Below are 23,517 nucleotides of genomic sequence, written 5' to 3' on the forward strand. Positions count from 1 at the left end.
ATCACATCATTTTTCATTTTCTGCTTTGGAAATCCAAAAACTGCATTCAATATTATTGAGACCCTGTTGAGTGTTGCCAGAGCCTTACAGTGTATCTCATATGAAGTAAATTGTTATAAATTTAGGAAAAAGAGTGATAAATTTAAAACATATCTAAACTTTCTTGTTTGCATTTAGAAGATGGATTATTTTGTTTATTGTAATGAGCTCTGACTTTGCCAGGAATGGCCAGACTATGTACACTATCCACTTTATTTCAATCTGTCTATGACAATGACCACAATGACCTTTTGTCTGTATAATTCATTGTAAGAAAATATTTTTGCATGACAGTATTGCTAAGGAGAAAAAATAACACTGAAAGCAGAAATGTAATGGGTAGTTCTATGTAGATGTGATAGCAGCATGCAGATTTGAGTTACTATGGTTTTAAATAGAAAATCTATTTCATCTTCCCACTTGCACCCTTAGGAAAAAGTACGATGGATCTAAAATAACCTCACTCAGTGACCTACACTTTTTTTCACTACTGGAAAATAATGGAAAAAATTACCTGTTGTTAAATAGAAGGTGTTATTTCCTTTATGCTATGTAGTCATTCGTTAATCCAGCAGGTCAGATTTGCACCTACGTAATAGCTCAGTTGCCAAATTCCCATTTCCATCAGGATCCAAGTAGCAGCTTCCTGGCCAGGTCCAGCCACCTGACACTTCCCCCTGGCCCATTGCCCTTCCCTGGGAGCCAACAGGAACCTGCAACATAAACCTCTCTTCCTGCGCCTACAACAAGCCAGCAGCTGTGAGTCTGAGCTGCAGTGAGCACCTCCACGTGGAAGGAAGGCATAGGGCTGAAGGGCTCTTGGTCTTCCACGTGAGCATGACTAACATAGAGCAAACCACAGTGCAATCCAGGACATCTCTGGTATGGTTTGAGAACATTCCTGCACCCAGTACATGTGCACTGGGCAATGTGCTGCAGTTAGATGTAGGCTGGAAGAGTTCAAAACTTCTCAGGCTGAAGCTGGTGACAAGCACTACACTGAGAAAGCCACAGAGATGCTGTTAAACTCTTTTGGATTTCCATTTGGGCCCTACTCATTACACACCTGGCACAGGCCCAGCGTACAGTTCCACTTAGCATCACATAAGAAGCTTAATTACTTTAACTACAGGTTATGAGAAAAGCAAACAGGATCACAGATATAGCCAGTTGCAGCCAAAACATGTTCTGCATCCATCAACAGCTACGTGCTTCAGGACAGGTGAAGAGAGCAGCATGCTTGGTGACTCATCCTGGCCAAAGACTTCACAGTGTGTTAGTGTATTTTCTGTGCATCTACAGTCCTGACGGGGATATTTTTTTCTGGGGTACATTCTTTCTCTTTTTCACATGCTTTGAGAGCCATCCTCGATCTCATCAGAAGATTTAAGCAGAGAAAAGCATGTGTCTAGGAGTTGTCTCCATGGGTCTGCTTTCTTCATATCATTCATGCAAAACACAGTGCAGTTACAAGTGGCAGATATAGATCAGCCCCTGTAGATAAACAGCTTTGTAGAGTGGGAAAGAGTTGGAGAGAAAGACTCACTATTAAGGAGGTAGCCTACACAGAATTTTCTATTTAGCATTTGATTGCTTTTCGTAGGATTTATTCTTGCAATGCCATACAGATTAGGCATGCCAAAACACTGGCTGAGTTTTTTTTCTAAACATAAATCCTACAGAGTGTAATGAAAATGTCAGTAGTGAGCCTGATCTGTTCCGCATGTGCGTGCTGCAGTGTAACCCTAAGTGAGTTTGATAAAACTTAATGAATTCTGCTTCCTTCAAGCATGAGGGATGGACTTCCTTCTCAGGACTTCTAATTGCTTTGAAGACCTTCAGTGCCTAATTTAATAACTATACAGGGGGCAGGGAGAAGGGCTTGGGAAGAGGAGAGAATGAAGATGTCACAATTTCCCTGCTGTTTTCAGGTCATATTTTTTGTGCTATATTCATCTGAAAACAGAAAATGTGGGAGTGGAATAAAATGTTCCGAGTAACTAAAATGTCATTGTGACTGATGCCTCATGCTGGTTTCCCAAAATGCTGAGAATGAGTTACGGGACAAAACTGAAGGACTTCAATCCCCACCACCACATTCAGCATTACTGCCAACATGAAAAATATTTGCCATTCTGCAGAAGAACTCCTTGACTTAGTCAGGAGTGACTATCACCACAGCTTTCTAAATAGATGTAAGACATCAGCAGTATCTGACTTCAGACCTGTACATAAATATACAGATACATGGGTAACAGGAAGAAAGGAGTCATTTTTAGTCTAGAAGAGGCACACTCATTGAATGAAGATCAGGATGCTTCTAACACTCTCAGAAGATTAAAAAAGGAGATTTTCCAAATAAAGGGCTCCTCTTTTACAGACAGCTTTTTCAACTAAGATAATATATTTAAGAAATTTACATGTAACTTGTTATTGTCTTTTAAGGCAATTTTAAATTGGGAGATATCGTTTTAACTTTGAATTTTCTCCAACCTTAATCAAAATTCCTTGTGGTTTCTGAAGGAGCATAAAGACTGAAATCTAGCTTACTTTTACATCTCCAGGTGCATTCATTCTGCCTCATATAAAAAGAGAAATAAATTATCATTTAATGACAGATGAAATGCTAGGATAAATAATTTCTTTCACAAAATACACTTTAGGGGGAAAAAAAAAAAAAGAAGAAAAAAAGAAAAAAAAATGACAAACAAACAAAAAACAACAACAGAAAGAGGTCTTCAAAAACAAATGTCCAGATCCAGATACAACCCTGTAGTGATACAAAGGAATCATGAGGGAAACTGAGGTAGCAGAGTCACTCAGTCTCTACAGCCCAGGTGGAACAATGGAAGACAAACAGTACCAGGATTTTACCCTGTAGGAGCTATCTAGGCTCAGCACTAACATGTGATCAGCATATTAAGACACAAGACTCTGATACTGATTAATGATACAGGAGACTGTATAAATAAAAATTATACTTAAAAGGATTTCTGAAGGATCCTTAGTATGATTCATTATATTTTTATGCTAATAGTGAAGTAAATTTATTGTCAATATCTGTATTACAGCCAGAAAAAAAGCAATACTTCACTGAAACAATCACAGCCAAATTACAGTTCATATTTCTTAGATGGGAACATGTACTCTCAGTGAAATGTATCTTGAGATTTTTATTCATTTTTCTAGCTAAAAATCAGGAAAGAAAAATGAGACTTAAGTTACTTGACAAGATATGGCTTTTCAGAAAACCAATTTTTATTCTAATAAAGAAAGAATAAAAGAGCCAAGAAAATTCTGATCACTCAGAAAAGAATGTTGTATTCAAATTAGTTAAGAATGGAAGTAATAAGATTAAGATTAAAAAAGATAATCTAGAAAAAAAGACAATCTCCTTGGTGTCATGCCACTGTTTTCTAATACCCTAAATGTAATACTTCACATTTTTTTCTTGCATCTAATAAGACTTCATAACAGTGCCTAAATGCATTCACTGAATTTACTGTCCTTTATTTTTCCCTTCTTCATGAAGGCTAATCATTATGTTTCTTTGCAATAATTGCTAAACTCTTTGTGTCTATGATTAAAAATAACTGTCTGAGCCATGACATCTGCTCCAGCCACTGGCATAATCAACTCAGTACTTCTTGTATGATTTGCTCCATATTTTCTTTATTCAATAGGCACAGAGTAAGTAACTCTGGACTGGGCAATTAGTGGGAAAATATATGAACATTCAGTCTTATAAAATAAGAAAAGTACCAACAGTACAGCTATATGAGGTCAAAAATGGTAGCAAGAAAAGTTTATAGCATTTATTTTATTCTACTTTGTATCTTCACAGTGCAGTTTGCAGTATCCACAAGCCATTTTGAAAGCAGGTCATAGAATCATAGAATCACAAGGTTGGAAATGACTTATAAGGTCATCTAGACCAACCATCTTCTCATTACCACTGCTACCACAAGCTACTAAACCATATCTCGCAGCTCCTTATCCAGACAGCATCCTCCCAAATGTTTGTGCAAATAACTCCAGAGGACCAAAAATCAAAGTTGTGATGCACACTGAAGGGAGAACAGAAGGAGGAATCTGTTTTGCTGTGTTGGTTTTGCTGTGTTGCATTGACAATTCAGGATTACTGTAGTAAACCAGAAGCAAAGTTTGCACTCCTCCTTCTAGCTCTTAGTCTTCAAATTTTTGAGGCTCATTTATTTTGTTTCCACAGATGCAGACAGATTATCACTTCATTAATTCTTCAAGTCATGTTCATTATTAATCAAATTCATTGTACTCTTTGAAGTGTACCAGTTGTCTACTGGATCTGTCTTCTCTCTAGGTGCAAGGAGCGACTGAAGGAATTGGGGCTGTTTAGTCTGGAGAAGAGGAGGCTGAGGGGAGACTTTATTGCTCTTTCCCAGTATCTGAAAAGCTCTTATAGAGAGAGCGGGGTTGGTCTCTTCTCACTGGTCACAGGTGACAGGATGAGGGGAAATGTCCTCAAGTTACACCAGGGTAAGTTTAGGTTGGATATCAGGAAAAACTTCTTTACAGAAAGGGTTGTTAAGCACTGGAATAGGTCCCAGGAAGGTGGTTGGGTCACCATCCCTGGATGTGTTTAAAAACCTTTCAATGTGATGCTCAGGGACATGATTTAGTGGAGGATTGTTAGTTAGGGTAGTACGGTTAGGTTATAGTTGGACTTGATGATCTTTAAGGTCTTTTCCAATCTAAGCAATTCTATGATTTTGTGCTTCTATGAATATCTGGAAAAGGAAAAAAAAAAAAAAAAAAAAAAAAAAAGGTGAAGTTAAAAGCCATTTTTCTATTCCAGTTTAGAAAGACTTCCTCTTTTCATTTTTCTGTGTTTTAGGTAACAATATTCTTAACATGCTTGCTTTTGCAAATTTATTTTAAAAGTCAGGTGCAAGCTCCTTCTGTAAGATCAATTCTATGACAAAAGGCACTCTGCCCTGCCCACAACCACTGCACTTGCTAAAACACTGTTTGCTGAATGAATCCTGAACTGTTTTCATCAAAATGTGGTTACTCCTTCAAGTCATTACATCGATCAACTGATCAACCAGCTGGAAACAGTCTTTCACAATTTTGAGGGAGGAAAGGATAAATATTTATACCAAATATTTAAAAATATTACAAAATACTTGTCTGCAATATAGGTTTTGATTTGTACCAGATTTTTGGGAACTTGTTAAAATGAAATTAAAAGAAATATTGGTCTTTGCTCAGCAAATTCAGAATGCTCTATCCTGCAACTGAAGTTTTTGAGAGCTTTTACCACTTCTAGTTTTCTCTGGAAAGAAGCTCAGGTTGTAGGCATATTAAATAAATATGCCTTTTATAAATGCATGTGATATTTATTGTTCTTTTTCCCCAACTACCAAATACACCAGAGAAAACTACATCCAAAGTAAACTATATGGATCAGCCATAAAATTGCAAAGTTCTCATTCTGCTCTCTCTCTAATGTCAACACAGTGTTATTTTTCTATCTCAGTTTTGATTAGTGGATAGGGCAGATAACAGTCATTTTCTGTGCTGTTTTTGTATGTGTTTGTACATGTTCGTGTGTGTTATTTTGGGGGCACTGGAGGACAGACTGTTCCGTCACTAATGGTCTCTGTACCTAAAAGATGAACTACTTTTTATGTTTGAGCAGCAAAAAAATCAGACTTCTTTACAAATGTGAACCTTTATCTCAAAAGCAAGGTCTGAAAATTGATCCAGAGTCCAAAAAGACTTATGTAAATTGATAGTATTGTCCCTTTACTGTCTCATGAAGGCCTAGATTCATCTCTACGAGTATCTGCTATCCAAAAACAATTGTGTTTGGATAAGATATTCATCCGGATTCCCTCTATATTCAGCAGAAGGTGATAAATACCTCACAGTGGTTTGGTCATAGATGCCTACACTTTAGACTACTGAAGATAGTACAGTCAATTCCCTCCCTGTATATCACCATCCCATTCAGTTCACTTACCAGTGAGTTGTTTTCTTCTCCTTTGAAATTTGGAATTTTTAAGAATTTTCTCTTTTTGACATAGCAGACACTTTTCTTCCTTCTGACTAAGACTGACTCTGGTATACCGAGTCATGGAGAAAAATGAAATCATGAACAAGTCCAGAGCATTATCAGCCTCTGTGTGAATATGCAAAGGCTAAGGTGAAGTTCTCTCTCCTTTTGCACACCCTCCATTAACTTACCTGGCCTCCAAGGAAAAAGGTAAAACAGATCTAGAAAGTTTGTTCTGCTGCTGCTTAGCTGGTTGCCCACCTGTTTCTTCTCTGCACCATTCTGCACCCATCCAGTCTAGATGAGTCCATGCAGCTCCTCTGCACCAAACATGCAAGCTATCTAGAAGACCATAGCTTAAGACCATTAAAACTAGTTTGAACAGAAACTTTATATGTATATAAAAAGTACATGCTTTATATGTAAGTAGTAAATTTATACAATACACATGTACAAAAGATAATGTAGGTTGAAACATGCAAAGCCTGTGGCTAATGAAACCCAGCTCCCTAGAATCTGTCTTGCAATGCCTTTCTCTGTATGCTATGCCCTAGTAAGACTCAGCCAGGGAAAATGCTTCATTTATAACCAAAGCCTTTCTCTTTTCAAAGTGTTCTAATTCTCTGGTCCAAAAAAGGTATTGGTTAGGTATTTAGTGTATTCTTTTATCCACTTACATCTAACTCAGTTAACTCAGTCTCAGAACAGTTGCTTGAAATCATAAATAGGGTCCTTCCACTTCATCTGTGTGAAGGTAAAGTGCACTTTCCCCACTTAAAAGTAATTTCTCTAGCCACTACAGGAGGCTGTTTGCCTCATAGAAAAAAAGAAGATTTAGAATACTTAAACCCCATAACTTTCTCTGTGTTTAGTATTTTGGCCAGAGGATCTGTACGTGCTCTAACAATCATCAATTTACACACAAAAAAAAAAACCCTTGCAGCTCTGAGGTGTTCAGTGACATTTTCTATTCTGGCCTCATCACTCTCACTTGTTACCCTTGTCTGCTATGTAAGCAAATGGAAAGAGTGAAAATACTGCCATTGAAAATTCACTAACTGAGTTCTAGTAATTTCATTCCAAATGTTTTGGAATGTCTAATGAACTCTGAAGCAAAGTTCATTGTCTTTCAGCTGCTTGACATACTTCTCATCCAATTTAACATTTATAAACACAAAGAAAAATAAGTTCTTGATGTTATATTTGCATGTGAAATCCTGGCTGTGCTCTGAGATTGTTGTTTAAGAAACACCAAATTCTCATTAGTGGAGAACAAAAGTATGAGCAAAATCACTGTTTGTTGTATAAATAAAATTAAAAAATGAACCAAATATATGTGGACACCCACACACATAAAGACAAATAAACAACGATTCTGAACTTTCTGGTGGGAAAAATGTATAGTATTTCTGCTAAAATTACTATGTGAAAAATCATTTTTGCAAATTAATTATTATTTACATTTTAAATCACTTGTTACATTACATTTGCAACTATCATATACCTAAGAAAGCAAAATCATTAAAGAAAGGCCTTTTTTGTGTAGATAAAAGGGGAGCAAGTACATTTGAACTGCTGGTATAAAACACAGAAGTTATTTAACAGCTGTGAGAAGAGAGAGTAGACGTTAATTTATGGTAGGCTTTTTTTTTTATGTTACAAGTTCTGCTATACTACTGGATTTCTACCGGTTTAAAAAGTCTCTTAATGTGAGTAGGAATGTAAGAACTTCCATCATTCTTCTGGCTGACAGGGTCCACATTGGTAAGAGGAGTTACCTATAGGTGGAGGAAACTGCTCATAAATGAGGCACTCACTCTTCATAGATGTCCTGCTCCACTGTCCATTGGATTTCACTGCTCCTTAAGGCAGCTTAAAGATATTAACTTTGAGATCCTGAGTTCATCCAAAATGAGAGATTTCTAGAACAAGGAGAAATGTAGATTTATCTGTGTATGTGGAGAGGGATAACCCATTGGGTAGTACGAAATTCTGTACCAAGGCCTAGACAGTGAAAAGTGACCGGAAGGAGGTGACATAATAATCTCTGAAGGAGAAGATTTTCCATGCAATATGATATTGTACCATAGAAAATAAGGGCAGGGAACAAAATCAGCAAAACCATAAACTGCACAGAATCAAGGCAAAAGATATCTGCCACATTCCCTACTGGCAGTAACATGCAAAGCAGGGTGCTGTTCTGTTGGGTGTAATTAATGCCTTTTACACCTTTTTCAAGAGTGGCACCTTAAAAGTAAATCTCTGAGGACTCATTTTTTGAATTTTATGTCGCTTTTCTGAACAGTTTTGTTTGGAAGTTTCTTAAACATAAAATAGTATGCAATATATTTTGCTTCTGTAATGTCGTTTATAAATACATATATTTTACCTTAGCATAGTATGCTCCTTTGAGATGCAGGGCTGCCTGTGGTTGTGATAATACAATTTCGAAAACATACTAAACATGCCATATAACAAAGCTTGTGAATGGCACAGCACCAGCACAAAATTTGTTCTGACTCATCTACCAGAGGGAATCACTCTATACTTATTACAGGAGGATGCTTACAGACTACCTGGAGAGAAATAGAGAGACAACTAAATAATAAGGGGAAATTCAGCTGGAATCATGGCTTCTGCCTCTGGGAAGGAGTCATCCACTGGCACCAGTGCAAGAACAGATGGGCTTAGCCGCAGCCAGGGGGTGATCAGGCAGATCTGCCTCTAATCTGTGGTGAAATCCCCAGAGGAACATAATCCTTTAGGCCTCCTGGGAACATATATCATTCACCCATACCACCCTGAATCATTCATAAAGCCAAGTGGCTGTTGAAATCTGCTGAATGCACATGGCAATTTTCTATCCAATGGACTTCTAATGCAAAATGTTTCAGCAGAATTAAAAGCAAATTCTTCCTGAGACCCCTTTTTTTGGCTGCAAAGCCAGGCTTATTCTAGCTCACTTTCCTTCAAGGCATTCAACGTGTGTGGTGCTTAGCTTTCTCCTGAAGAAGGTACAGGCCAAAAGTTTCAGTTCCTTGAGACCGAGGAGGTCAGAGCACCCAAATTCATCCGTTTCAAGACACGTGCCTAACTTCAGATGGTGCTATTTCCTGCATGTAACAGGAGAGCCCTGCTCAGTTAGGCACACAACTTTCAAACAAGAGACTGTGGTATCTGATTTTCAAGTGTGCAGAAATCTCTAATGAACTGCTGACCTCAAACGCACACACCCTAAGCCCCAGCTGCCTTCCTGCCTGGCAGGAACAGCTCTTGGTGCATAACTCCCTGAGGCACTGAGGTTTCTCTCAGTGAAGTCAGAACAAGCAATCTTCAGCTACCTTCACATCTCCATGCTAGGATCTTTTTGCAGTTTAGTGATTGTGAGTAGTAACAAAATGAATGTGGGAGATAACGGACATGCTAGAAGTATGGTCCTAAGGACAAACATAAGAAAAAAGAGGGATTCTGACCATCCAAGCTGCAAAGATTTGTGCATTCTTCAAGAATGTTAGGAGGACATTGATGCCATTTCTCCTGGAGCACACACCAGAACAATGATGCTGGGTTAAATAATCCATTCGTCCAAGGTGGCAAGATAATGCAGTTCTGCCCCTGGTCCTCCTGACTGCAGAGGCAGGTTCAACATGTGTGGTGGGGTCAGAACAAGTTTGGTTTATTGCTCTGCTCCAGGGAGGCTGGAGAGGGACAATCAAGAAGACTTAATTGCACCATGTATGTGATTTTGCTTATCTGTTCCTGTTTTTTGACCCCTGTCTCTACTCTTATCCTTGTTTTTGCCATCTCTGCCCTCAACTAATGACAAAACTAAATAATCAAAACAACTAAACTAAATAACAACTAAATAATCATAATTAGCTCTGCCACGTTGATTTCAGTTTTGCTACATCTATAGCCAAATTTGGTGCTTCTGATACAATTACCTAGACATTCCTAGGTTTGTATATTTCTGGTGTGGTTCAGTAGATATTCTACTTCAACTATCTGTGAAATCCAGCTTTTTCTTACATAACTTGCCCTTAGACATTTGTGAAATCCAGCCATCCTTCACAGCACTATCTGTATCCTTTGTCAGGTTCCCACATTGTTATCTGTCACATCCAGCAATTCTAACTATGCCATGTCCGGTGGCTTCTCACATCCCCTTCAGTTGCTTTCATCTCAGGACAGGATGCTGTCACCTGCTGCAGCCCTGACACTGTTAATATGTCCCTTGGCACCTAAGCAGTACCAGACATATGCTGAATGGATCAGACAAACAACAAAGAAGATAAACTAGTTGTGCAAGGGAAGAATGGGTAAGTGTAGAGCATCTTTGTAGTGTTTTTCCATGTGCAAGTCAACAGCCTAAGGGAGAGAGATGTTGTCTTTTCTTGCATATTTTGAGAGCAAGATTCTTCTAATTTAACATGAGATATCTATCCATTAAAAGCACCTTCATTTTTTTCTGCATTCTAGAAAAAAAAGGGTAGGTGGTTCCAAAGGGTAACTAAGACATCAGTTCATGTGCAAGTTTCCTCACCCTGTTGTTGATTTCCCTCTACTAACAATGGAAAGGGGCCCAATAGGCAACTTATACTAGTTTTCTGACTTTCATATGGGCAAAGGACATCCATGCAAAAGAAAATAATAATAATAGTAATAATAATATATTTTAAAAAAACACAACTATTTTTATTCATCTGCTTGTTTGTTCAAGTTTGTAATGCTATGAACTCCTGTTACTAGAGTAAATAGCAGTGCTTGTATCATCTACTTCAGAGTGTACGTACAGTTCCAGAACATTTTGGGGAACCGTGCAGAAAAAAAACTAATGGCAAGTAAGGAAAGTAGGAGGAATGTTTCTTTCAGCCTGACTCACAAGGAAGTTCTGAAAGAAAGGAAATGGTGGATCTGAGCTTGGAGCAGATGAGAGAGTTTGATAAAAGGCAGAGAGTGACTTTTTCATTGATGCAGAGGAATTTTCTTCCCTGACTGATCAGGAATCACCTTTTCTTTGCAAGCTGCAGGCATCCTCTCTCTACACTGCCTCCTGTGCCATCATTTGGTTTCCACTATGTGAAAATGCCAGAAGGGTTTAAAAAGAGACAGAACTGGAAACAAAATCTTGGGCAGTAATATCTGTGTTCGTAGCTTCTAAAACTGGGGACTAAGAGAACCGGGAAGGAAGCAGTGGTTGATTTCTATCTATAACTGACAGAGCTGTGGCCTTATTGCAGTTTCATAGTTGTGGTCATCATACTGAGTGCAGCTTTGGGGAAAGATGGTGGAACTAAGACAGAAAAAAAAGAACAAATGACTAGTGAGAAATACCAGAATAAAAACTTGTGGTTTGCATCAGGACAGACCACTCCACCCACATCAAACAATTTAAGTGATAATCTATTTAATATGAACTTAGGTTTTTTGTTAATGGCTTATAACATCTACAGTCATTACTGTTCAGAATTTAAGTTCAGAATTTTTTCCTCCGAGGCAAATATTCTAACTCACAAGGGAAAAATTAAATCAATTTTGCCTTTTATTTCCACCTAAATACAAGTTGAAAGATGGGAAAATATTTTTACGACATCCGTTTATTCCAGGGGTGGTAAGGAAAATTTTAAACAGTTTTTAATATATTCTTCACTTCTTTGGCAACCATTGATTTCTTGTCTTTCCATTTGCTGTGCAGCCTTATAAGACTATGTCATAGCTACAAGGTGAAGATAAAAGATTTTCAGATACAGAGATCATCATCCACTTACAAGGCTGAAATAACCATCATTAAGGGACATATCTCAAATACAGCCTTATTCGTTCACATAGAGAAGAGAATCACAGTACAATAATGTGGAATGACTGTGTCATTCAGGTACAAATTTGGAAGCTATTTTCTGATTGATGCATCTCAGTGAGTATGGAACTAAAGCACTGTGATGTGAGAAAAGAAGCACAATGAGCCAGAATAAAATCAGTTCTTCACAAGAGGCCGGTAAGTATTTCTTTCACCCTTGGAAATTCAAATAGAGTGAATTCACACTGATTTGCATCAGTTGTGTTCATATATGCATTTATACAGTACTGATTTCACATTTATTCTGGTTACAAAATGTTGATGGAAGCAAGTATTGATTTTTACTTTTTTTTTAACTGTAGGCAGCTATCTTTGAAGAACTGCAATGGAGTGAGTTACAAAAGAGCAATAATAGGCCTTTCAAAGATCTCATCCATCTGTATCCTTATAAAGCAAACTTCATACAAATGATTTTGATCTTATTTACCTTGCTACCAGGAGATTTGTATGCATTTCAGTAAACTCACTAATATTTAGTGGCAGATTAATATAAGAGTATCATGTATTCTATATTGTTAACCTTACCATCAGTGTACTTTTCCTACTGCTACATAGTTCAGTTTTTAACTGGAAACTCCCTATCTATTTATCTAGACTTACAAATACATATAAATAACATATGTGCGTGTGTGTGTGTGTGTATGTTGCATACCACCATTTTGCTTTTGAAAGACATATATGGCACAATAACAAATGATAGTATTACCGACAGTTGTGCAAATTTCTCACTGATAGTGATATACAGAATTAGTCTATTTATTCTGATGACAGGAATGACTGTGATTATCCACACAGACATTCACAAAGGTAATGTTTTACTGAAAAGTCTGCATAAATACTAATTTTTCTCAACCTTAATTATGAAGTAGATAAATATTAGCATTATTTTTCACATAGTGGAAATGAGACATTACATTGCTTATTTAAGACTGTTCTGAAAGGAAATGGGGTATATTGAAGCATTACTTAAATTCGCTGTGGTCTCAGTTGTTATACCATGCTGTTTAGATTGGGTTTGATGTGATTATTTGTCCTGGAAAACTCTCCAACAGATCAACAGGAAGCTTTTAAGCAGAAGAAGGCTTTCTCATTTTCAGGCAATGAGGCTACAAACATGAAAATTTAGCTAAAATAGTAGCCATTGTAGCATTCTTGTCTTGTCCTTAGAGGACAGACATTTGTTTATTTTCTTTGCAGAACAACTTCCTATATAGGGTTACCCCTGCTGAAACTTCTGCCTTTTCTTCTACTTTACATGCATCAATCTGAAAGTAAAGTTTTCTCAAGAGAGTTAACCACTCAGCCTACACCTGTGGAATAAACTCTGTATTCAACATTCATCTGAAACATCATCCCACGGCTCTGAACATCTCAGTATCATGACAACAGCCTCTTAATATCACCTACAGAACTCTTCATCTTCAGGATATTTCCATTTATATTTGAAACCGAGTGGATTTTTATCTTCAACTGGGAAAAGTGAGGTGAATGCTACTGAGCTACTCATCTCTTTCAGATCACCCCTAGATCTTCACTCTGCTGAGTGCTACGGTTCATAGAAATCACCAGTACAAAGCACTACCTTAGTTGCTGCTGACTCTTGGCAGCCAGAGTACAATGTCTCATGCAGGGCTCTTGGATGACTGCACTTTTTGTGTACTTCTGTCTGGGTTCAGTCAGCAGATGAACCATTCTTCCCAGGAAGAGCTAGTTTCTGCCTCTGCCCACTGACATCATTTTTTCTTTTTCTTTTCTGAAGGTCTATATCAGAGAAATTCACTTATTCTCAAGGGTTTTTCCCTCCTGGCATTTCTTCCCATAATTTTTTCAGGAAAGAGCAACTCTTATGTGTACCTCTAGCAGTTTTTCACTACCTGGGACGCATTTCCTTCATCTAGAAGCCAGCACCGACCAAAACCATCTGACCTCAAAATTGCAGTTCGGGAACAGACATGCCAAAACAGGCAAACTAACAGTGAAGCTCAGAGACTATTTTCCCAGTTTTGGTGGTTCTACTTGCCCACATCCATACAAAGTTTTTAAAAGTCCCTTGCCTTCAATCAGAGAAGGACCTGAGGGTCCTGGTAGACAAAAGTTCAGCCATAAGCCAGCAGTGTGCCCTTGTGGCAAAGAAGGCAAAGGGTATCCTGGGGTGTATTAAAAAAAGCATGGCCAGCAGGTCAATAGAATCATAGAATCATAGAATCACCAAGGTTGGAAAAGACCTAAAAGATCATCCAGTCCAACCGTTCACCTATTCCCAATAGCTCCCACTAAACCATGTCCCTCAGCACAATAGAATCATAGAATTACCAAGGTTGGAAAAGACCTAAAAGATAGGGAGGTGATCCTCCATCTCTACTCTGCCTTGCCAAGGTCACATTTAGAATACTGTGTCTGGCTCTGGACTCCCCAGTTCAAAAAAGACAGGGATCTCCTAGGAGTCCAGTGGAGGGTCACAAAGATGGAGGGCCTGAAGCATCTCTGATATGAGGAAAGGCTGAGTAGCCTGCGTCTATTCAGCTTGGAGAAGTCTTAGAGGGGATCAAATAAATGTTTATAAATATCTAAAGGGAAGTGGAAATCAAATGGATGAGACTGGGCTGTGCTTGGTGATACATGTTGATAGGACAAGGAGCAATGGCCAAAAACTTGAACATAGGAAGTTCCATACAAACATGCAGAAGAACTTCTTTATACAAAGGGTGTCAGAGCACTGGAACATGTTCCCAGAGAGGTTTTGGAGTCTCCTTATGTAGAGCAAACAAAGGCAATGACAGAGCCTTTATTTGAGAAATAGGTTTCTATAGGAAAAGATATCAAAGAGGAATTAACTCACCCCTCCTGGTAACAGTTTGGAGAAAAGGACGAGCTGAGGAATGTGACCCTCCCCTGTTCATACCATCATGCTGCAGCAGAGAAGGGTGGGGAAAAAGTGGGACTCACGCAGACTCAGATGGCAGGGGAAGTATTGCAGAGACAGAAAGGGTGGCTCTAGAACCCCCCAGGCACTCACGTACTCATGTAGCTCACCCACTGTTTCAGGCTGTGATCTTGGAATTCCACTACACCTTCTGTGGAGGGATTCAAAACCCATCCGGATGCCTACCTATGCAAAATATTGTAGGTAATTTGCTTAAGCAGGCGGTTTGAATTCTGAGGTTCCTTCTCACTCCTTTTATTCTGTGATTCTGACTCATTCACTCACAATGCTGATCTGTCTGCTACACTTTGCTAATACATACTTCTCAGCAAAATGCTTCATTTGAAGCCTTTTTTACATAGGTCATCCTGCCCCTACATTAATCACAACTGTGAGCAGTCTGGGCTCCCAGTGCCTCCCAAAGCAACAAAACTGGTCTCACACATGAGATCCCAGAGAGCAAGCTACAAATCACTGCCAGACATGGCAAACTCACCTCCAAGAAATAGTTTGGTTTGCTCACTACAAACTTCTTCACTCTGCTTCATAATCCCATGGAGCAACATACCATTTTCACTCTGATTCATTTTCCTGAATGGAGAGTTACGTGGGATATGCCCACACTGCACAAAACAGCTTAGTTAAAAGTAAACAGAGATGTGTATAACTAGTCAGCTTCACTCACTTTCTTCTTATTACATTGCTGTCATGAATAAGAACATCAAAAATAAAGACAGAGTGAGAAAGAGATTTTGGTCTCTCTTTGGTAAAAGTTACAAATGGAGGACTGTGAAAAAAAAAAAAAAAGTGCTACCATATGTGCTGATAGAGCACATGAAAGATTTATTGGGGGCAAGCTACACAAACTGAATAAGAGGGCTTTTGTCTGGACTGACAACTAATTGACAAGAATTAGATTACAAGATAGCTGTCTGAAAAGCTCCACAACCAAACCTGCTAACAGAAATACTATTCGAGGAAAACAATGTAGACAATCAGGAAAAATAAAAACAGAAATTATGCATTACTTTGTGTCTGACAGTTTTAAAAAAAGCCAACATGGCTCTGTCTGAGTGGAAGTCAATTCAAAAAATGCAGCAAACCATTTTATCATGGGAAAACGTGAGCGTTATTTGCAACTGTTGTATGATCATAGCTGGCCAAATTCCCCTCTCCACTCAGAGAGTTGCCTTTACAGAAAGTAGGACAGTGTTTTACCCTTACAAAAACTGGTTTAGGCGGGGGCACGGTGTTAATGTGTTTGAGTGTGGGGCGGCGCTGCTCTTCCCCTGCCTACAGACTGCAAAGCACACAGTGGCCCTATGGAGGGGCAAAAGCATTTGCTGCCCCTGAAAACCTGGAATGGAGAGTTCATATCTGAAAAAGGCATATTCCATTTTATTTACAACTTAGTATCCTCATATTCATATTATAATAGTAGAAAACAATTCAGAAGGAAATCCTACCATGAAGATGGTCAATACTGTAGTATATGCCAAAAGCAGATGTTTTGCTTAAAATTGGTGTTGGGTTTATTGCTTTCAATATGTTTTACATATCTCCTAAACATGAGTTTCAAAAGTCTTCAAGTGCTTTAAAAGTATTTTTTGACCTCAGTGTTCAACTGTTTTCTTCCTCCTAGAATTTCATGAGAATTGATTTTATGAGCTCAAAAAAGTGCATAAAGTTTTGTTTCATTGAGATGATTATAATACGCAGAGTACTGTGATTCAGAAACAGCAAAGTGTTCAACTTCTATGGCAATTTTAAAGGTATGTGTTGGCTTAGATTTGAGTATGTGCTAAAATGTTTACCTGTCTATAAAGCAACTCATATCATTCCTTGCTCTCTTCCTAAAGAGAGATTTTTCAGAGTTTTTTCAGATATTTTCGGAACTGTTTGAGACCCCTGTTATATGAGAAACAAATAAACAAACAAAAGACCTTGAAGTCATACTAGACAATCTATTTCCTAAGAGACTATCTGGAAAACTGAAGCAAATAAGCCACGTAGTAAATAAGCACTGACTTTCTCTTCATTTGCTCTTCTGCCCAATATGTTTCACATGTATTTCTTCCAGAGACAGTGGAAGAAATTTCAGCTGAATTTTACCAAATCAGTGGGTTTTACCATTTACTTCAATAGAGTAGAATATTTTTCAGACAGACGTCTTTGCTTGCTCTCAAAAAAGGTCAATTAAAAGGAAAAAGAAAAGAAAAAGAAAAATGATTCACCAGAAAATGGTGTACATGAAGCAAGATAAATTCATTTTTCTGTCATTTACCTTACTATTAGATCCACAGGCAAGAAAGGCTTATACAGCATTTTGTTTTTGACACTGATTTTAGAACTATTTCTTGTTCTGAGCATGTTACATTTGGATAATTGCCTCTTGTATGTTTTTGTATTGTTTTGTTTTTGTTTTGCTTTTGTAAACTAGAAATCTATTGCCCAGAGATACAATACCATTATTAGCAACATATGAAATACAGTTTTGCTACGCTTGTTCAACAGAGTTGGCCTTGGCATGCTAATTTCAGCTAAAGCATGAATAAATACACTTCATCTATTTTTGGAATTGTGTTAAGAGCAAATTTTATACCAGGGCTCAAGCAAAACCATACAGATGGAATCCTAGAACACTCCTCTCCTGTGGTGAAAGTTCCTTCATAATACTCCATTCAGGGAGAGGAAGCAAAGAGCAGAATGGCTGTTTCATGCAACCTCTGACACTTTCACAGTTAAAAGTTTAGCTGAAGCATCTCAGCAGCACAGAGTAGAAACTAGTTGGGAAGAAAATAAAATTGAAAAACAAGACTGTTCATGTATCTCCAATCATGATTTATCAACATTTACCCGTGTGCAGTTGTTCACACTCACCTTGGGCAGTCTGGTAGGTACAGAATCCATGATGCTATGTTATCGGACCAGTCTGCAGTCTCTGCAGGCAGAGCTACCATTTCCATGTGCCTTCACCACTGCTCTCTCCCTTGTGGGCAGAAGTAATGGCAGTTGTGGCTGCTGAATGAAAAGAGCACTGATACTTGAAGACTTGAAGGAATTCATGGTTAAACATTTATTTCATGTTCACTCTCCTGGGATGGTAGTTAAACAGTCATGATATAAGAAAAAAGCTGTGAGTAGAAATGCTATGTTAAAGAAAGAGAAGGAAACAATCTTCCCATGAGGCAAAATTAATGTACAGTCAAATTATAACTGGGAATTCAAGAGCTTTGCACAATGAAAGCTTATCATTGGGAAGGGGTCAAGGTATGGATCTACAAAGAAATAAGCAACTGAGGTGGATATATAGCAAACCACTGGGAACCTCCCTCAGAATATACACAGTGATGAAAAAAATATATTTTCTATAATAGGTAATACTGAATATGTATTATGGTACCTAGGGCAGAAGTGTACATACTTCTAGTCCTATGACTTGTACGCCAGCTCAGCACTGGGCTGAGGATTAGGCATGTAAGTACTAGGATCATCAAATTGCAGAATTATAGAATGGTTTGGGTTAGAAAGGAGCTTAGAGATCATCTAGTTCTAGCCCCCTTTCATGGGCAGGGACACCTTCTACTTGATCAGTTTTCTCAAAGGCATATCCAACCTGACCTTGAACACTTGCTGAGATGGAGCACCCACTGCTTTTCTTAGGCAACCTGTTTCAGTTCCTTATTACCCTCATAGTGAAGAATGGATGGTTTATCAGCATTGGATGAGATTGGCTCTCCATCTAGTCTCACCTCCCCAGTGCCAGATGAGGCTGGGCTGACAGAATAGCTGCTGTGGAGGGCAAGTAGTGCCATCCTATCAGCCTAAGTGTTTCTATAAGCACACTTTGTCACATAGCTAGGGCTGAAACCCTACAAGAAACTCACAAGTTCTGCATGAGTACTGTCCCACTGTAGTTGTTGATATATCTCCAGCACAGGAGGTGCACCTGGACAGCCACAAAGGTTCAAGATCCACAGGTTAGTCATGTCTGTACAGTAGCTATATTCAGAGAATACACATCTGTGGTTAAGCTGTTAGTCTGGGACTTGCAAACTCCAAATTCTCCCACAGACTTCTCATTTGAACTTAAGCAATTCACTTTGTCCAGTATACACTAACAGAATTTTTTTTCTTGGCTATCTTGTCTGTTCAGAGTGCAGTATCTTTAGAATGCAGAAGTTCCTGAGGTACTCTTATATACAAGAGAATGATTTTCAGACACTGCTCTCTAATAAACATGTAATTATTGCTGAAACCTAAAAGACTATAATAAAAGAACTAAGATGATACTAGTTGAAGGGCAAGATATCTTCCAGAAAAGTAAATATTCCAGAAGATATATAATGTGCTTTTTGTTAAACTAAATATTATCTCTTATTTTTGAAAGGATTAAATATGGGTTCTTAAAATTCAAAATATTTACAGAGAGACCATTTGACAGCGTAGTGAATTATGTGTATATGAACTTCTTCTAACATTATCCTTCATTAATATCTCTCCTATTTTAGCATCTGGAAACATGCAATCAAAATCAGGGCTTAGTGATACAGTGTACAAAGACCTTATGGCAAGGACAATGCTTATATGTCAAATAGGAAACAGTACTCTCTCTGTGCAGTTTATCAAGGCCACTCAGAAGTTATGATAACTAGCAGAATGCAGTTCTTATTCCGGGATTCAAATAGTTTTTTATTGCACATTCAGCATTCTGGGGCTAGGACTTACAACTGAGCAGTCTCCTTCTGTTCAGCAGAGGACACTGGAGACAGAGGCACAAAATTATGTTCAAGGCAGTTATTTTTAAAAACGAGGCAGAAATTCCCCTCACACCACGACTTTCACTGGGTGTAAATATTTCCACCAGCCTGTAACTGTAAATATGAAGTACAAAGAGGATCTTACAAAGCATTTTAACACATTCCCAAATGAAAAAGACATATATCTCTATCACTATGAAGCTACTAGATTAGATTTCCTCTGAAAACTATTCCTCTCTGAATGCTACTGTTAGCCCAAATATAAATAGACAGGCTCTTTATTACAGGCCTTGTCAGCCTCACTGTCAGCTCACAAGAGCATCTAGATGTTGAGGCAGAGCTGGCTGCAGCATCCCAAGCTCCTGGAATACTTTTTGCCTCAAATTGCATGTCTTTATACCTAGTCACTTGAGGTCATCCATACAGCTGTTCAAAAGAGGCTATTCGCTTTCAAATGCCTATGGTTGCTTTTGTACTGACAGAGAATTTCATGTATTCCACATTTGCTTGCAGCATTCCCCACACCTACATTATCAAAATGATATCTTTCTTCAAAGTTGTGGACTAGATGTCATGGGCTTGCCAATCTCCCAGAGGAATATAAATGAGGAAATTCTAAAAAACATCGACAGCACTGGCTTCAGTACTGGGTTCCTACTGCCTTTCCTTCCAGTTGGAAATGTGAAGAGGGAAGAGAGAGCACTGACAAGGCTGGGAAAAGGGGCAACTCTGTCCATCGAAATTCAACCCATTTCTGTACCTACAATATTGAACTAAGACAATATTAACAAATTATTTCAATAGAGTCCAACCTCATCCAGGTCCCTCTCAAATCAGGGACTTGGAGTAGGACACAATGTTTTTTGATTTACAGAATGCTTTGTCTACGCAAATCTGCCTACTGTCCTCTACATAAGTCTGAATAAATAGCATAGAGGAAAGAATCTGATTTACAGTACTCATGTGACTTGCTTTTTTCACATCTAATAGACCTTAATAAAATGCAGGCATCCCAACGGACGGATAGGACCTACCTATTGGTCTCTCCAAAGAGTGGAAATGCTGCACTTAAGGATGCTGGCCTCCACCTGGACATAGAGACATTGACAACAACATTTTGGCTGCAACCTTCCAGCTAATTCTTTATCCAACAAATAGTCCATCCTTCAAATCCTTCATATTGTTAGGCTAGGGATATGCCTGCATCATAGGTGGTTATTTTTTAACTATTCTGTTAAAACATTTTCCAGACTATTTTGCAGATCTGAAGTACAGCTGTGTGCAAGTCTGTATAGGCCGGCAGATAGCTCTTGACCCTTCCCCTCCACATTTAGGCACTGACAACAGATGTCCTAGAGAGATGAGACTTTCTAGTATGCTTTATATATGAGCATCAATAGCTCCCTCTTTGCAACCATTTTTACTCTGCAGAAGTTCCCATTACCATAGCATTAATACAGGATCAATGACTGTCAAACCTCCTTAAGATTGCTGTGAATAATGTTGTTTTGTCTGTTTTGTCCTGTTACAGAAAAATATTAATAAAATTACCAGAAACTTAATAAGCATGTTCGTTGTCAAACTGTATTTTTCATTGCTATCATCAAAGTTTTCATTGTCAACAGAATTTATAACACAACTAAACCTTCCTCTGTTCAGGCATAATGCAGAGACCTACTTGATTTTGTGAAGATATTGACTAAATAATTACCAAGCAAGTATATTCTATTGGAAAGCATACAAGATTAACTTGCCTGCACACTGTTCTTTGTTGTTTCTAACTGACTCCATGTGGATTGTTCTTTTTCATCTCATATGAATGATGGCAACTTTGTAGGCAAGAGAAAGGCAGGTAACAAAAATTACAAAGAACAATAATTACTCTAGATGTAGAGTAGAATTTTCTTATTTTAGTAAATATGTCTCTTTGTAGATATCTGTATAAAGAAATCTATACTTGCATGAGCGCTTTAGAGAGGAGAAAGAGGAGGCATGGACAAGGCAGCACTGCTGCTTCGGACTGGAATGTGCCTGAAGGTTGATAGAAAAATTTTAGTCACGTTTGTGCTTTGCTGCTTTCCTTTGAAGCAGTGTCTGCTTAAGATGTACAGGATTATTCTGTTTCTTACTCAAGCTTCCAAAATTGCTTCTAGATGCATACAGCACAGTCTTTTTGGAGACAATCAGTTAAGTCCCTCTGCTTGAGATCTGTGACACTGAACAAGGGTATGAATCAGGAATTGTTCCATAAACTTTAATGATAGTGATAATGAAAGAGTTGGAGCAAAACCAGCCCAGCTTTCATAACTTATTTGTTGGGATTAAGATCTGCCACAGCCTTTTTGTGGTGACAAATTGCTGCGGCTTTAAACTTCTAAACTTCCTAAATTCAGATCTGGAAATCACAAAGATGAATGAGCGAGGATTCCCAAGAGACAAATGTGCTTTGCGGACCATAACAACACAGGTTGCCTTAAAGAAAATAATTCTCACATGTAAGGAAATTCTCCTTCTTCAGGAATTCATCCTACACTACAGCACACACATTCCGTGGCTGGGTTATTCTGTACTATGTTGTCAGACAAATATGACTATCTACAAAAGGTGGGGCACTCTTTGGATATCTAAATGACATAAAAATAGATAAGAACGGTTACAAAGTAGGAAAATGTTTAAAATGTATGACATGGGCTCAGTGACCAGATCACCCTTACCTGAGCAATTTTTTCATATATACTTTCTGTTTATGCAGCACATTTGTTGCCACATGCAAATGTGAAATACATAATAAATCTGCAGCCTGCTTCCACGTGTGGCAGAAATTAATTCAAAGCTGTCACCTGTCTTCTCTTCTGCCTGTCAGTTTTCTGTAGAGCAAGGATCTGTTTTCTGCAGTACTCCTCAGTGTATTTTTGTCACTTTGGTAGAAACAGTAGTGCAATGCCCCATTTACCCCTGGACAGCATGAGAGCAGTAGCGTGACACCAAATTCCATGACTCATTTTCCTTGAAGTAGGAAAGGAAGCATTGAGGAAGCCCTTACAGAAAGCCTAGCCTGTACTGGGGACTTTGGTGCCTCTTCCAGAAGTAGATTTGGATTCCCTTCAAGCCTACAGGAGTGTCTGTCACACAGATGAGAATTTCCTTGATCTTCTGTTCCTGCATGGCTGGTGAGAGGAGCAGAGTCTGTGCAGGATTCGGCCATTCCGATATCACACGGTGAACACTCATATGTATGAATGTGATTACATGCATACAGTTCTTCAAAACTACTTACAGTTCATTTGAAAGCCTCTTTAGAGCTAGTAGATGTATATAGGCTTTTCATGAATGAAAATAACTCTAACAGGAAAAGAAAAAGATTTCTCTCACTATGACCTCTTAAATATAACCTACAGCTTGGGAGCAATGTGTCTGGTTGCATTGTCAGAGATTTCTACTGATGTATTTTTTTGTGTTCTTCAAGTGAGATGTAAAAATCGTGTGGAAGTCTTAAAAGCTCCCATTGAATTACTCAATTTATGTTCTTTCACATACATTAATTTTTAGTACAGTGCAAATATTTGTATTGGCACACTATTTCCCTGCTCTGGAGAATTTAACTGGATTTGCAAATTGTAACAATATCCCTCTGTCAATTTAATCCTTTTACAGTATATATACTGGGGAGTATGTCTCTGTAGTAAGAAAAGATAAAGAGAAATTTAGCCTGGAAATTAGATAAAGGCTCTCTAATCATTTCAGAAATTAAATTTTGAGAAAAACAAACTAAGAAACAAAAGCCTTCTTGTAGCTTTTTTGATTGATTTCTCTCAGTTACCTGTAGAGAGTATTATACACATATTGATATGGGCCGCAACAGCACAGGTCTAGACCCAATGGCCCAAAGAGATATCTTCTG

At 38.2% G+C, this 23,517-nt stretch overlaps 1 protein-coding gene across 1 annotated transcript in view; it reads left to right on the plus strand.

Annotated features, from left to right (window-relative positions):
- The window catches only part of BCKDHB (branched chain keto acid dehydrogenase E1 subunit beta), a 1,150,961-nt gene that overhangs the window by 516,306 nt on the left and 611,138 nt on the right, over positions 1 to 23,517 (plus strand). The window lies entirely within an intron of this gene.

This window comes from Lagopus muta, chromosome 2, assembly GCF_023343835.1.
Source record: "Lagopus muta isolate bLagMut1 chromosome 2, bLagMut1 primary, whole genome shotgun sequence".
NCBI classification, from domain to species: Eukaryota; Metazoa; Chordata; class Aves; order Galliformes; family Phasianidae; genus Lagopus; species Lagopus muta.